Here is a 15,342-nt window from a genome sequence, read left to right on the forward strand (position 1 = left end):
TATTGGGACAGATCCTGGGATGGGGTAGGGGAGAAACTATAAACTTAAATTATAAAATAATAATAGAAAATTCTAGTGAAACAAAAAGGCAATACAAATATGGTGGCCACAACATAGATGATGTGACAGAGTTTGGTCATGTTTGGTCCTGGTGAAAACAAAAATACAATAAGGAATATTCTCTTTATTTGTGCTATTTGTCTGAGTGAGGTTCCTGAAATTTTAGAAAATGAAGAAAAATGTAAAAATAATTTAAAAATAATTTGTGATCCCATCACAAAGAGATTTACAACTGCTAATATTTTGGTGTGTTTTTCTTCCAGTTTTTCTCTATCTTTCTCTTTCTCTCTGTATAGATTTTATCATGAACATTTTCCCGAGTCACTAACTACTTTATGCAAACGTGATTTGTAGTGGACTTAAAATGTTACCTCGTATGGACATACCATGATTATTCCAAACTCCTCCCTATAATTGGACATTTTGATTACTTCTGAGGAGAAAACTAATGGTAAATACAAAAGGACCTTGGGTTTCAATTTCTTTTAAACATAAAGTGAGAGGTGAGAAGCGAGAGATATATCTTTCATCGAGCTCCCATTGAGTCACACGCTTTCTTATTTTTATGCACAGACTTATGCGGAGGCACAATTAGAGACCATTCAAAGCTTTACATTTTTGACTGCATACTTGAACACCATTCTGTCTCCATTCCCTCTGTCCTTAAGACGACTCCTGTAGGGTTTTTGTCACAGCTGGCATTCACCCACCTTGACGTTAGTTAATAACAGCTGAAAGTATTTCCCCTCAGAACTATTTGCAATTTAATAAGATTTTCTAGAGATCTGATAGAACCATGTACAACAAAACGTACAAATCTTTGATGGCGGCCTTTGAAGCATATTTACAAAGTCATATTGTTTTATTCATTCTCTTTCATTCATTTCTTTTAAGAGTTGAGCTATCTATGTCCTCGGCACAGTGTTGGACTGAGAACACAAAAATAAACAAATCTTTGAGGAGTTTACTGCCTAAGTAGGTCTCAACCAGGTGGCAACAGCACTTCTCTCTCCGTGTTTGAAAATGTTGAGGGCAGTTTGGTTGTTCCATTGACTTGGGGAACATTATTGGTAATTAGTGGGCAGGGATGCTAAATGTTCTGGAAAAATTTGCACAAAGAATTGCCCAGCCACAATCAGTGGTTTCTCTACTGACAAGTAAATGCTAAACTATGAATAATACTAGTGCTAACAATTTATTATAGACCTGCTCTGTGTTAAGCTCTTTACCTGTATTGTCTAATTTAACCTCCCCTTGACACTTTAGAGTAAGTACTATCTCCATGTTCCTGAATAGCTGAAAGAGCTGGAAGACCTCTCTCAAGGTTCCACTGCCAGTAGATGGCAAAACCAGATTTTAAACAGTGCCCTAGATCTGACCACAGAACCCACACTCTTAATAGCTATGCCGTATAGTTTCTTAAGATAAACATAAAATAGAACGTAGAGATCTTGTTTGAGCAACCTAGGGGCACAAACTATGATTTATTCATCTTTCTTCCTCATACCTAGTACAAAGGCTGCAATAATGCCTGTCCATTATATGTTATTTTATTTAGTCTAATCCTTCTTATTTTTACAGATAAAGAAAACTAAAGTCCAGGGAAGTTAAGTCCTTCTAGTATATGGAAAAGCTGAGATTAGAATTCAGGGAAGGTGGTGCAGACATTATGGAAAACAGTATGGAGGTTATTCAAAAAATTAAAAATAAAACTACCGTATGATCCAGCAATCCCATTTCTGAGTACATATCCAAAGGAAATTAAATCACTATCTTGAAGAGCTATCTGCACCCCCATGTTCATTACAGGGTTATTCACAACAGCCAAGAAATGGAAACAATCTTTGTCCATCAATGGATGAATGGATAAAGAAAATGTGAGATGTTATATATGATGGAATATTGGCTGGGGGGGTGGGCAAAATTGGGAGATATTGGTCAAAGGGCACAATATAAGATGAATAAATTCTGGGAATCTAATATACAGCATAGTGACTATAGTTAATCCTGAATTATATACATTCAAGTTGCTAAAAGAGGAGATCTTAAATGTTTTCACCACACACAAAAAAATAGTAATTATGTGAGGTGTTAACTAATGCTATTGTTAATCACTGTTAGTAGTAGTTTATTAATAAATTATTAATAATTAATTAATGATTGTGAAATATAATCATTTCACAATATATAAGTGTATCAAATCAACATGTTGTATACTTTAAACTTATACAATGCTATACATTAGTTATATCTCAATAAAACTGGAAAAAAAATAGAAGACATCCACCCTGGATTGCTTTAAAAAAAAGAAAGAATCCAGAGAAGGGAGTTGACAGTTTGTTAGCAGCCAACTGCTCTACCAGCCTGTCTCTTAGCTTACCCATTTTCCAAGTCCCTCATTCCCCGGGCATCTATTTATACCCAAGATTGGCCAATTTTTTCTATACAGGGCCAGGTAGTAAGTATTTTAGGCTTTGCAGGCTCTATGGTCTCTGTTACAACTGCTCTTTCTCCCATTTTTAGCAAGAAAGTAGCCATACATAATTCGTAAACAAATGGGCATGGCTGTGTTCCAATAAAACTTTGTGTACAAAAATAAGTGCTGATCCAGATTCAGTCCATAGGCCATAGTTTGCTGACCGTTGGTCTATCTTCAGGGGTGGACTTTGTCTTTTGAGATCAATCTATACTTGAATCATCATTGATAACTTGGAATAAGACTGGTGAACATTTAAAACAGTATTCCTCAAATTGGTTGCTCACTGGAATCCTTGGGATGTGTGTTAGAAATTTTCATTCCTGAGTCGCACCCCTAGAGATTCTGATGCGGCATGTCTGGAGAAGTACCTCAGCATCTGTATTTCTGACCCTGGCTCTGATGCATGAAACAAAGGTTGAAAACCATACGTTTATGGCTCCATTGGATAACTTTGCAAAGAAATAATGTTAAATAAATCCCTATGTAATTTTCAATTTCACCCACAATCCCAGCTCCATGCCCAAGACTCTGGTTTACTGAACAGAATGTCCATTTCATCTCAAAACCGCATATCATTCCACCCTTTCTCCATTTATTCAGAGGCAGAAACATTTAACTAAAAATAATTACCATCAGAATACTAATAGGCCATAAGCTAATGTAAGGATATTTATTCAGCTGAATGCAATTATCAGTAAAACCTTGTTTTCTAAATGGCGTGACTGTAATCCAATTTAGGTCTTTTAACCCCTGGTAATTTTTGTTTCATTTTGCTTTGTGATGGGTGGAAACCAGGCCTGGTTGCTGGGGGCTGGCAAAGCAAGAATAAAGGAAAAATAGCACCACCACCACTACAGGCAATTTTCAATTGCAATGAGTCACTAAATTTCCATAACCACCGGGTGGCTCTACATGATTCTGTTGTTAATTGAATTTTTTCCTCAAGTAGAATGAGGGCTTGTTTTGCATCAACACGATTCTATTTTATGATGATTGTTGAAAAAGTCTGCTAAATTAAAGGTATTTCAGCTTCCACATCCACAAGTATCATTGCTATGACTAAGGAGTAAGAACGGACAAGTGCAGAGAAGATAGAGCATAGAAAAGATGGCCCCAAACTCTCTCCATGGTGTGGATGAGATGTTTGGGAAGATCTCTCCTTAGAAGTGATCTTATCCACTTCTCAGGGCATCACACGAGAAGGTACAAGATGTTGATACATTTTTTTACTGGTAAGGTGACTTTGATCATTTGGTTAAAGTGGTGTCTGCTAGATTTCCCCACAGTAAAGAGACAAGTTTTTCCTTTGTAATTAATAAACATTTTGTAGGGAGATACTCTGGTGCTATGCAAATTAGAGAGTTGAGTTGGTTTTCAAGAAATATGGAAAATGGACACATTTAACTATGTGAATATGAATGGTGTATATCAGAGAAATTAATGGCTGAAAGTGATTTTACTATGAACTAGTCCAAAAGTCCCTTGTCTGAGGGAGAGAAAATGGTTCTTTGAAAGGCCAACTGAGAATTCAGTCTTAGAATTAGGATGACCATGGGCCCAGCCTATATCCTCACCTCAGATTGCTTTACTCCCTTCCTGACCACCCTTAGACTTTATCACCTATCCATAGTTCGTTGGCTTTTGATTATGTTTGTGTTATAGAGAAAATTCATTCAAGTTCTTCCACTCATTAAAAATAATTGTTGTTGGTCAGCCAACTTCTCTCTTTCTCCCACTCTCTAAAGAAAGTTATATTTTCAATATGTCGGCTCATGGATTTTCTGGGATACAGAATTGTAAGAAGGAATTGAGAGATAGGAATGAGGAAATGGGAAGAAAGGGGAAGGATCCTGTGTACTGGGCTCTTCTTTGCTAGAGAACCCAGGTAAGGAGAAGAAGAGGACAAAATCTCAGTGATGCTCTCAATATACATAATAGAGAGCTAAGACTGGAGTAGCAAGCAAACAAAGCCTGATTAACTTAGTAGCTTGTAGACCATTTTGGGAGTTTATGTATGTATGTATTTAACTTCTTATTTTGAAGTAATTTAAGAATTACTAAAAGCTTGAAAAATAGTACAAAATTCCCATTTACTTTTCCCTAACATTATCTTACATATTGCAATTATTAAAATCAGGAAATTAACATCGATGCAGTATGATTAACTAAACAACAGATCATATTTGAATTTTACCAGGTGTTTCACTAATGTCCTTCTTCTGAGCTAGGATGCAATCCGGAAGCCCACAGTGACTTAGTTGTCATGTTTCCATAGTCTCTCCAATCTGTGACAGTGTCTTGGTCTTTTTTTTTTTTTTCATGATCTTGACACTTTTGAAGAGTACTGCCCAGCAGTGGTTGTGTAGAATGTCCCTCAACCTGGGTCTGGCTGATGAGATGAGTTGAAGTAGTTTTGGCAAGATCACCACAGACGTGATGCTGTGAACTTTGTCCTTCTCATAATAGTGGAAGCTACCTGAGGTCAATTTGTCTCATCATTGATAGTGTTGATTTTGACCACTTGTTTAAGGTGCTGCATGCCAGGTCTCACCACTGTGAACGTGTTATTTTCCCCTTTGTAATTAATAAGTGTCTTGTGGGGAGATATTTTGAGCTGCAAATATCCTGCTTCTCTTTGCACTTTTGCCCATTAATTTTAGCACCCATCAGTGAATCTTCACTGCAATACTACATACTGTGGTGTTTACTAACGGTCATTTTTTATTTCTATCTTTCATCATAAAATTACTAATTGAATTCTACCGTAAGGAACAGCAGTCCCTTCATCCCTGTTTATTTATTATTCAATTATTTATTTATATTAGCATAGACTCATGAATTTTTATTTTAGTCTATGGGTTATAATCCATCACTACCATTGTTTATTTTGTTCCTCAGATTGTCCCAGGTTTAGTCTGTAGGAGCTTATTCAAGTTGTCTCCTGAGTCTTTTTGACATGTCCACGTCATCTGTTGAGCATTTCCTTATTTTTCGGCATCATAAGATATTCCAGGCTAGTCTTATATTGTTCCATGCTCTGCCTTCCAATCAACCACTTTTTCGAGGATCTCTATTTCTTTTTATCAAGGAATTGTATTTGGAAACCAAGAGACGGGCACTAGGTGTGCCTGTTGCTACTAAGGTTACATTGCTTCCAAGACTTCTCAGCAGAGAAAGCTATGGAATGTGTGTGTATTTACTCACTCATACTAAACATATATATATATTTATTTCTGTATCTATCTCTATGTCTGTGTGTATACATATATACTGAATTCATCCTGACACCTCTGATTGCCAAAACTGAGTTCATCCTGATATCTCTGATTTCAATCCAATGTCCCTGGGCTTGTTCTCACCTTTCCTAATTTGTAAGTCCTTTCTCTGACAGTGAGAAACCTCGCCTTCATTTTCCACCATAGTCACTTATCTACTCAACCCAAGTATACGTTTGAAGTCATTTCAGAATTTCTATCTCATACGCTTGTGTGACAGATTGACTAATGCTAAAAATAAGAATATTCATTGGCATTTGTTAAAAATAGTAAGCAGACTTTGTTCAGGACCCTAGGGACCATTACAATGGAGGAGAGAGATTGGGCTCAACTCTGAATGCATCATGGGCAAGAGGGCATTTGTAACCAAGGAGCAGGGTGGGGGTCAGCGCATGGAAACTCACAGAGAGGAAGCATCTGGATAAGTGAGTTCTGGCTAAATTGACCCAAGAGGGCTCTTGCTGAAGACAGGCCAGGGTGGTCAGACATCACCTGGCGGATGCTGGAGGATGAGGAACCTGATTGGATTTCACGGTTGATCAGATATTGAGGATCAGGGATTCTGGTTAATCCAACTTAGCAAGGTTCTTGCTAAAATTAGATCTTACCAGGAAGAGCACAGATGGGCCTAGGAGAAGGTTCAGGACCCTAACTAAAGTTTGATCAAACAAAGAGCCTTTGTCACTAACTGGAGTACAGCATCTATATATGGTTACATTTATCTGTAGACTATTATATACAGTCAAGATACTGTTTTCCAAGTAAGGTGAATTGGTTCTTTTCTCCACCTCCCTCAACGTGGTTATATTATTCCTTGTAATGCAGTTAGGTTCATTTGCTACTATTTGTATTCCACTTGGATCCCCTCCCGGCTGCATCCTGGTTGATTTAAATTATTTAATTACTTTGTGAGTAAGGGAAACCTCACCATGGTTGAAGAGTCAGAGTTGAATCAAAGGTATATTCAGAGGAATGCCACTCCCCTCCTCACTAGTACTCCATTTTCTTCCCATCAGGTTCCCACCACCTCCATAAGTAACCAATATCATACATTTCTGCTTCATCTTTCCTGTATTTCTTCACAAAAGAGCAAACGCATGCTTTATTTCTCACATCTCCTTCTTTCTTAAAGGGTAACACACTCTATAGAAAATACTTTATACTTTTCTCTTTTCACTTAAAAATAGATCCTTAAAATCATTCCATATAAGTTCAGGGAAACCTTCTCTTTTTTTACGGCTTCATAGTATCCAATGTACAGATGGACTGTAATTTATTCAACTACTCTTCAATGTATGGCCGTTTAGGTTGTTTTCAATATTTTGCATATGCAGGCAATGCTGCGATAAATGAACACGTGCATGTATATTTTCATATTGTTGGAGGTGTAGCTTCTGGATAAATTTCTAGAAGTGAGATTACTGGGTCAAAATGTAAGCACATATGAAATTTTGTTAAGTATGCCAAATTCCCCTTCCAATCCCAATTTGCATTTCCATCAGCAATGTGTGAGAGAAACTCTTTCTTTTGGGGGTTTATTTGACGGGCAGACACTGGGTCACATGAGCTCCTGGGATCTAGACATTTTTCCTTCAATTTAATATATGTTGAAATGTTTTACTATTTTGTTCCCCTCTATGTGTAAGCTGACGGTTCATTAACTGTGACCTTGGACATGGTACGTAAACTCAGTCACACTTAGCTTTATCATTTACATCTATGTAAAATAATAAAAGTGACCTTTCAAAGCTATTTTAAATAGTAAATGAGATGATGCATGTAGCGAGCATAACACAGTGCCTGGCAATAAAGGAGAGTATGGGATGACTTAAGTGCCTAATAAACACTTAGTGAAATCAAGTATTTAATTTCACCCTGGCATCTTTGCAGAGCACTAACCCCTAAATAAGAGCAGCCCTTTCTCTTCATAGCGGTCCTCCTGGGGATATCAGGACACATCCTTTAATGTTGTGCCCCCAATTATGACACAACACCATTGTTCAAATATTCACACAGGGGTATGATACAGGTCAATTTAGCAATGTGTCCAAAATGTTTACCAAATTCACCGTCTCTCCTCTACCGCCAAAGCCACTGCCCTAATCCATGGCCTCATTTCTGCTTGGGTTTGGGCAAGACTTTTCTTTCCTTTTCTTTTTTAAAGATTGGCACCTGGGCTAACATCTGCTGTCAATCGTTTTTTTTGTTTTCTTTTCTTCTTCTCCCCAAAGCCCCCCAGTACATAGTTGTATATTCTAGTTGTAGGTCCTTCTAGTTCTGCTATGTGGGACGCCAGCTCAGCATCCTGATGAACAGTGCTACATCCGCGCCCAGGATCCAAAGTGGCCAAACCCCTGGGCCACTGAAGTGGAGCGTGCAAACTCAGCCACTCGGCCACGGGGCCGGCCCTTGGGCAAGAGCTTGCTAACGGATCTCCCTACCTTTGGTCTCTCTCTTCCGACTCATTCTCTACACAGTTGCGACAGGATTCTACTATAATCTGTTTCATGTAATTTCCATGCTTAAAAGACTTTATTTGACTCCACTTAATTGTGTTTAAAGGCCCATTAGTACATTTGCCCCCTGCATTTGCCCTTTTTTCTAGATCTTCCTCGGCTTTCACTCCAGTGCATCTTTGGTTGTGTTATTCCATTGGCCTGGAATTCCCTTCCCTATCTTTTGGCCTGGTGAAATCCTTGTAACATTTTAGCTTGGACATCCCCCACTCTGAGAAGATATCTCTGACTCTGCTTCCCACTCCCCCCATGGCGCTTTGAATAACTCTCCCTCTTTGCTCGTGACACTGTGTTAGACTGAGCTGTGTTTGTACCTGTCTGTTCTATCCCAGACCCCTGCTGCGACTTGAAGTGCCAAATCTAGGTTTCAATTATCCTTGTTTTACTAAGAACATTATATTGCCATGATCTTTCTTGTTCTCTGTCAGTCTCCTCAGCCTGACTTCCAGCCATTTGAGAGCAGCCATGCTGGGTTAATGACTTTGTCATCCCCAAGACCTCATACAGAGCCTGGTGCATAGGAAGGAATCAGTGCATGTTGCTAGGCGTGTTAGCTGCAGGCCGTGGGTCTGAAAGAAAGATTTCTGTTCCCCAAAGTAGAGCAGCTCATTCTCCACACTGGTGGGACGGGCACCGGGTCTCTCCCACTGGTTTTCTCTCTTCCCTCTGGTGCAGGGCTGTACTCAGATCCCCAGGCCAGACTAATCGTACTGGAAACTGCAGCGCTGTCTTATGTGCTGCTTAACAAGAGCTCATCAGTGCCTCTTTGACATGAAGTGTTGGAATTATTTTAGTCTTGTTAATTTATTTCAGGTAGTCAGAGGAACACTGCCCTTGTACCAGTGGGTCTCAATTTTTTTTCCCGGGGCCTTGTCCTAGACTACATTTGAGTAGTTGTCAGACCAGGGCCTGGAGGAATAAAAAGGGGTTCAGAAGTCTCTAGAAATTAGCAACACGGCCCCCTCTCTCCCTCTTAGCCAAGCGAACTCACTCATTAGGAGTGAGATAATTGAGACTGTATTTGAGAAAGCTTGCTTCTACCCCTCACCCTATGTAAAAATATGGATTCATAGTAAAGGCCAAGAGTTTGGATACCATCACAGTGCATATACTAGGATTGCAAAGATAAGTGCTTTGGAAAATACGTTATCTGAGGAAAGCGATGTTTAACTTAGCAAAGAAAGGCTTATGGCAACATGATTCCTATCTTCTAATATTTACCTTGTGAAATTGGTAGCAAACATGTTCTGTGTGCTTCCAGAAGGTGAAATTAGATCCTATGATGGGTGAAACAGGGAGGGAGATTTTGGCTCAGACCAAGAGAAAGAGTATATGTCCACCATGCTTGGTCACAGTGGGTAAGATACCTAATTTTATGTCACTATGTCTCTGTCCATTATAAGTTATCATTCACGCATAGGACCAAGACTCAGAGAGGAGCCTGCCCAAGGTTGCTCGGCTCATAGGGGCAGACATGGATTCGAGCCCAGGTCTGTGGTCTTTCCATGATGCCACTCTGCCTCCTGGACCTGTGGAGCTGAGCTGTGCACTAAGGCCCTGTGTCATTCCGTGTCCAGTGACCTTCCCATCAGGGGAGGTGTTTGGGTGGCGTGTGTAACCCCAGAAACTGCTGCAGTGGGTGAAGCTTGCAGCAGATGACCTTTAAGACCCCACTCAAATATCAGACCCTAATTCCAATTCAAACCCAGGCATAAACAAACAGGTCACAGTTCAAGAGTTCATGCTGATGTCGCAGTTTCCTTTCTGCGCTGCACCAGTTGACTCATCTGTTCTTCCCAGTGCTGAAGAATAACTTTCTTGGAAGCACAACTAGGTTCGTATCCCACCACTACTCCAAAATCTTTAGCAGCTCCCATTTGCCTGAAGAATAAAGACAATAATATGGAATAAATAAATCAAAACAAGGCATATTTTTCTTTTCAAAGCCTGTCTTCCTTTTATTTTCAGCTCACATTAGCCCCCTTCGCAGAGCCTGCATTCCTGGGGAACCACTGAGACCTTCTGATGCTCCCTGCATTCTGTAACCAGGCAGTTCTCTCCTGCTGAAACGCGCTCCTCCCGACAGCTCTGCTTGAATCCTTTCCCGCCTTGAAGGGTCACCTCTAATGACACCACTTCCATGAAGCTTCTCTCCAGTGCCCAGCCAGAAGTGGACTCTGTTGTTGGAAGCTACAGAATGAACGCCTTGCATCAACCTTATAGCTTGCGCCCTGCTCTGTGTGGTTTTAGGATGATTTGTGCCCTTGTTCTGTCTCCTCACTTAACTGTAGTCTTCTCGAGGGCAGAGCATAGATCAGAGTCATTCCTGTCTGTCCCTCCCTCTGTTCTCAAGTGTCCAGCACAGCGTCCAACTCACACCAGGTAATCAATGCTCATTGGGATCCATGGAGCTGGGAGCAGAATTGAGTCATCAAATTAACTCTCAGAGCAAACTTATTTAACACGTGGCAGTGTCTGGAGAATTTGGGGGTTACCAACTGGAGACGAAGAGGAGGAGGAGGAATATATTTTACCTGTAATTCTTGCCCTGGTATTTTTAGTCTTCCTATGAAAGATAAAAAGAAGAAAAAAGCAAAAGTTCTGTCGACAGTAAAAAGCACACTTCTATTATCTTCACCAAGTGTGTGCTCAGTCTTCTCAGGAGGAACTGAATTCATCTTTAAAAGTTTTTTTTCAATATCCCTATAATTATTTCCCTTTAAAAATTTCCATTTTGAAGAGAAAATTCAGTTTCAGAGAGGTTAATTAACTTCCCCAAGTGAATGGCAGAGCTGTCTAGACCCAAAGATGTGGCTTCTCCTCATATTCCACTCCGCCTCCCAGCCCTGCAAACAGATGTGGAAATAAGTCATCTTGGGGGGTGGTCAGTGGCTTCAGGAGGTGCTGGAGCTGTGGTCATCTTGCCTAGAGTTTAAAAAGTACAAAAAATTATAACGCAGCTACTACTCAAAAAAAAAAAGTTGGCAGATTTAACTTTTTCCTATATTTGTGTCAGGTCATTCTCTTTAAAGAGAGAGAGAGACAACTAAAGAGCCACCTCCATATGCTAGTTCATCACTTTAACCAGCAATTAACTCATTCTTAGAAAACTGAGTGATTAAAAGCAATGTCTCATCAGTCTGTGGGAAAGTAAACTAAAAAAACTATTAAAGATATGTATGTATGCAACATTTGCCTTATTTATATATACCAAGCTATGCAGAGGTTTTTTTTTAGAGTAAAAATAGACAGCAGGAAATCATGCTATAATCTAAGATTCTCTTTTTAGCGTGAGCCTGTTTGGCCTAAGAAACCACACAGTGCTCTGTGGAGACTTGTCCTAATTTCTGGAGTATTTATCAGTGAGGAAAGAACCCAGGACTGAAAGTCAGGGCCCAGGTCTGGCTCTTCCACCATTCTTCTTCTTCTTCTTCTTCTTTATTTTTTTGCTGAGGAAGATTGGCCCTGAGCTAACATCTGTGCCAATCTTCCTATATTTTATGTGGGATGCTGCCACAGCATGGCCACTGACAAGTGGTATAAGTCCATGCCCAGGAACTGAAGCCAGTCTGCCGAAGTGGAGCACGCCAAGCTTAACCACTAGGCCATGGGGCCAGCCCCTGCCACCATTCTGCTGGGCAAGATGGGGCAAGAAATTTCATTGCTTCAGTTCTCAATTTTTTCATTTATTGAAGGACTACCCTGGGTTTCTCAACCTCAGTAGTGTAGATACTTTGGCCTAGGTCATTCTTTGTTATGAAGGGCTTGCCCTATACATTATACGGTGTTTAGCAGCTCCCTGGCCTCTACCCACTAGAGGCCAGTAGCACCCTCCACCTCTGCCCGAGTTGTGACAATGAAAAATGTCTCTAAACATGATCAAATGTCCCCTGGGGGGCAAAATCACCCCCAGTTGGGAACTACTGGCTAGAAGCAGATTTTACATTCACAGAATATGTGCTGAGAACACCCGATGGGGAAGGCTCTGTGCTGTGCGCCTGGGACACAGAGGAGGAAAGAGGACATGCCCTCCTGTCTGCGTGGAGCTTCCATCTCATGGGGAAGGAGAGTCTTCAGGCTATTGGGAGACACGTGGACAGGTGTACTCCTGCACATGCAGGAGTCAGGGATCCTCTGCACCTGTTATTCTGGGAACATACAAGCCCTGGATACACTCAGTCACTTCTTAATAAGTGATGTGTTTTGGCCCATTGCCTCCTCAGTAAGTGGGGAAAATGAATACTCCCATTTGGGGATAGAGAACTATTGTAACACAGGTGCACAAATTGACGGGGAAATGAAGAGTGGGTATAAAGTGGGCACCAGAGCAGAAAGAGATGATTCTTAGGGCGTAATTCTCATCTATCTCTGGGGTAATGATTTGGGCATGTTTTCCTCTCTTGGCTGCCACGCTCATGAGAAGAACTCAGCAGAGGTGAACTAGACCTGGCGCCTGGTGTAACTTTTCTTAGCCCTCAATTTTCACACTCTTCTGGGGTGTTTGTATTGTAATGGGATTATCAGAACATTCTAAATACAGTTTTCTTTGAGAGGAAAAAAAGACACTTTTAGAAGATGATTTCTTCCTTCTAAGGAATGCATTCATAGGATATTAAATGGATAGGCATGATAGCATAGATATTGGGAGTCCAGGCTAAGGGGGTGGCATATTTGACTTCATAATTCTGACTCAGACCCTTATGAGCTGTGCAATTTAAAGCAAGTTGTTTGGCCTTTCTGTGCTTTGTTTTTTTCCACTAGTAAAATGGAAATACTGATAGTATTTACCTCACAAGGTTGTTGTGAGGATTAAAAGACCTTGAAAAGAACCTGGCATACAGAACCACTAATTATGTTTTGGAAAGAAATTCTGAGGAGTCTGGAATCACCAGGTGACATGAATAAGATCCTAGTTTACTAAGGTCGTGAGTAGATTTCTGCAAAGCACTGTGTTTAGTGACCCAGGTTATGCCCTTCTCAGCCCTTTCAAATCCTTCTAACATAAGCGCAGGCCTAGTACTGGCTTATGTCATCTACAAAATAGGGGAAATTAAACATTATTTTTATCCAAGGTCAGGCATTTGAACCAGAAGATTTCTGGAAAATCCATCCCACCTATAAAACCCCTGGTTTTGAATTATTCTGGATTCTTACAAATTCTGTTTAGCTTCTGTGGCTCTGTAAAATATGAAAAATTGATCTCATCCCCACTCTATTGCTCAAATATTAGGTGAGGACTTGAGAAAGATGCCTCAGCTGATTGGAAGGAGGGCTTTGTGAGTAAGTTGGTATAAAAATAGACCTTGATTGATTGGTTAAGCACTCTTGGACTCACTTTTCTTCCTCCTTTAAGATTTTTCTTTCCTTTTATCCCTTTCCCTCTATTTCTTCTCCTCCCCCAATTCCTTGAGTCCCAGGCAGTATCCTTCAGACTACAGACTTTGTTTGGATGTTTGTCCTCTGCTGGGAGCAGGACATTCAATTTACACTGCATCCCTGCCTGCCGTGTCTACAGTGAGGTGGTGACCAGAGGAGCAGAGGAGCAGAAGAGGGAGGGGTCTTTTAAAGTTGTGCACTGCCCTTTGTCCTCAACTAGTAGACAGCCCATCTCTGTGGACTGTTGACTTACGGCTTAAATACGTCAAGCTAACCAACTGCAGCTTTCTGAGCTGCTTTATGCATCTTAATGGTTACTTAACCCTCTTAGAACCCAGGTGCGGGAACTCAGTGCTCAAGTTTGATATGAGCAATAAGTATTTGCAAATTGACTGATTCTGAAAGAGAATTTTCCCAGAGGGCAGGAAGCCAAGATGCTTGTGCCACAACCAGACCCACTCCCCTGTGTTATTGCTGGAGATATCACCAAGCACTTTCTGTGTGCCAGGCTCTGTGCTAGGTGCTGGGGATGCCTGTGAGAGAGACAATCAAGGACTGTGTTATCATAATGCTACAGTCTCTGGGGGAGACTTATTAGGTAAGTCAGTCCTTACCCACTTCCACTTGATAGAGTTGCAGCCTTGTTTCCTCGTTCTGGAATCTTTACACAGGAGGAAGTTCAGATCATGGGATCTAGGGGAAAGGTGGCTTGGGGTTCCCACAAGGAAAGAACATGGAAACAATGGGGCAGAATCTTCTACCTTTAGCTGATGCCTCTGAGTGATTGACTTAGCTTCTGGGGGTTAGAGAAACTGAGAGGAGGGAGAGTAATTGACGTCTAAATTCGTCAGAGTCACACATGGACCCTGAGAAAAGCTTTTAAGTTTGCGCAGGGGATCACAGTAAAAAGTATCCTCTTGACTGAAGAGCTGACATCTAGCTGGGAGGGGTACCCTATCATATCCGGCTTGCAGCTTTCCAGTGGACATCTAAAGAGAGCTGAAGAAGTAAGATGCACCAGGTAGCCAAGTCAGGCACCTCGAGATCTGTGGAGTGACAAATGTTGCAGCCTTCTCACCTGGCTGATTCCTTGAATCTCAGTCATGGAAAGGTGTGAGAGTTGACTCAAGCTAGTGGTTCTCATACGTGGAACTGGAATCACCTGGAAGCTCGTAAAAATAGAGAAACCCAACACATAGATATACTGACATAGAATTAGGAAAGTCTCAAGAGATAGGGTTTGGCAGTCTGTACATTTCTAAACTTCTAGGCTAAACCCCACGTAAAGGGAGGCCACAGGCGAGCATGAGCCAGTCAAGGTTCCTGTGGTGGATGCCGTCATCCTGTTCATTATTTTAAGTACGGTTATCAATTCTGGAATATTCCTTAGAAAAGTCATGATTTAAATATTTTAACTTATGTAAATATATGATTCCTGGAACCAGGTCAGAATACTTTTAAGACTATGCCTCTTTGAGAATTTAAATATCTGTTTCTAATCCTAGGATGAATGTTTAGGTAAGGTGCTCACTATTCCTGCGAGGAAAGTGTGTGTGTGTATATGTGAGTGTGTGAGTGTATGAGTGGGCGTGTAAGCATGCTCACCCAGTGTTTTCAGCAGTTCTTTCCAAAGAGT

The 15,342-nt window shown here is 40.7% G+C and overlaps 1 long non-coding RNA gene across 1 annotated transcript in view; it reads left to right on the top strand.

The window, feature by feature from the left end:
• LOC138915644 (uncharacterized) overlaps positions 1–11,519 on the top strand; it is a 37,738-nt gene extending 26,219 nt beyond the window's left edge. Inside the window, exon 3 of the long non-coding RNA XR_011421740.1 lies at positions 10,299–11,519. This is a non-coding gene — a long non-coding RNA (uncharacterized lncRNA). The remainder of the gene's footprint in view (positions 1–10,298) is intronic.
• Positions 11,520–15,342: the final 3,823 nt, after the last annotated feature.

Source organism: Equus caballus, chromosome 9, assembly GCF_041296265.1.
Source record: "Equus caballus isolate H_3958 breed thoroughbred chromosome 9, TB-T2T, whole genome shotgun sequence".
NCBI lineage: Eukaryota > Metazoa > Chordata > Mammalia > Perissodactyla > Equidae > Equus > Equus caballus.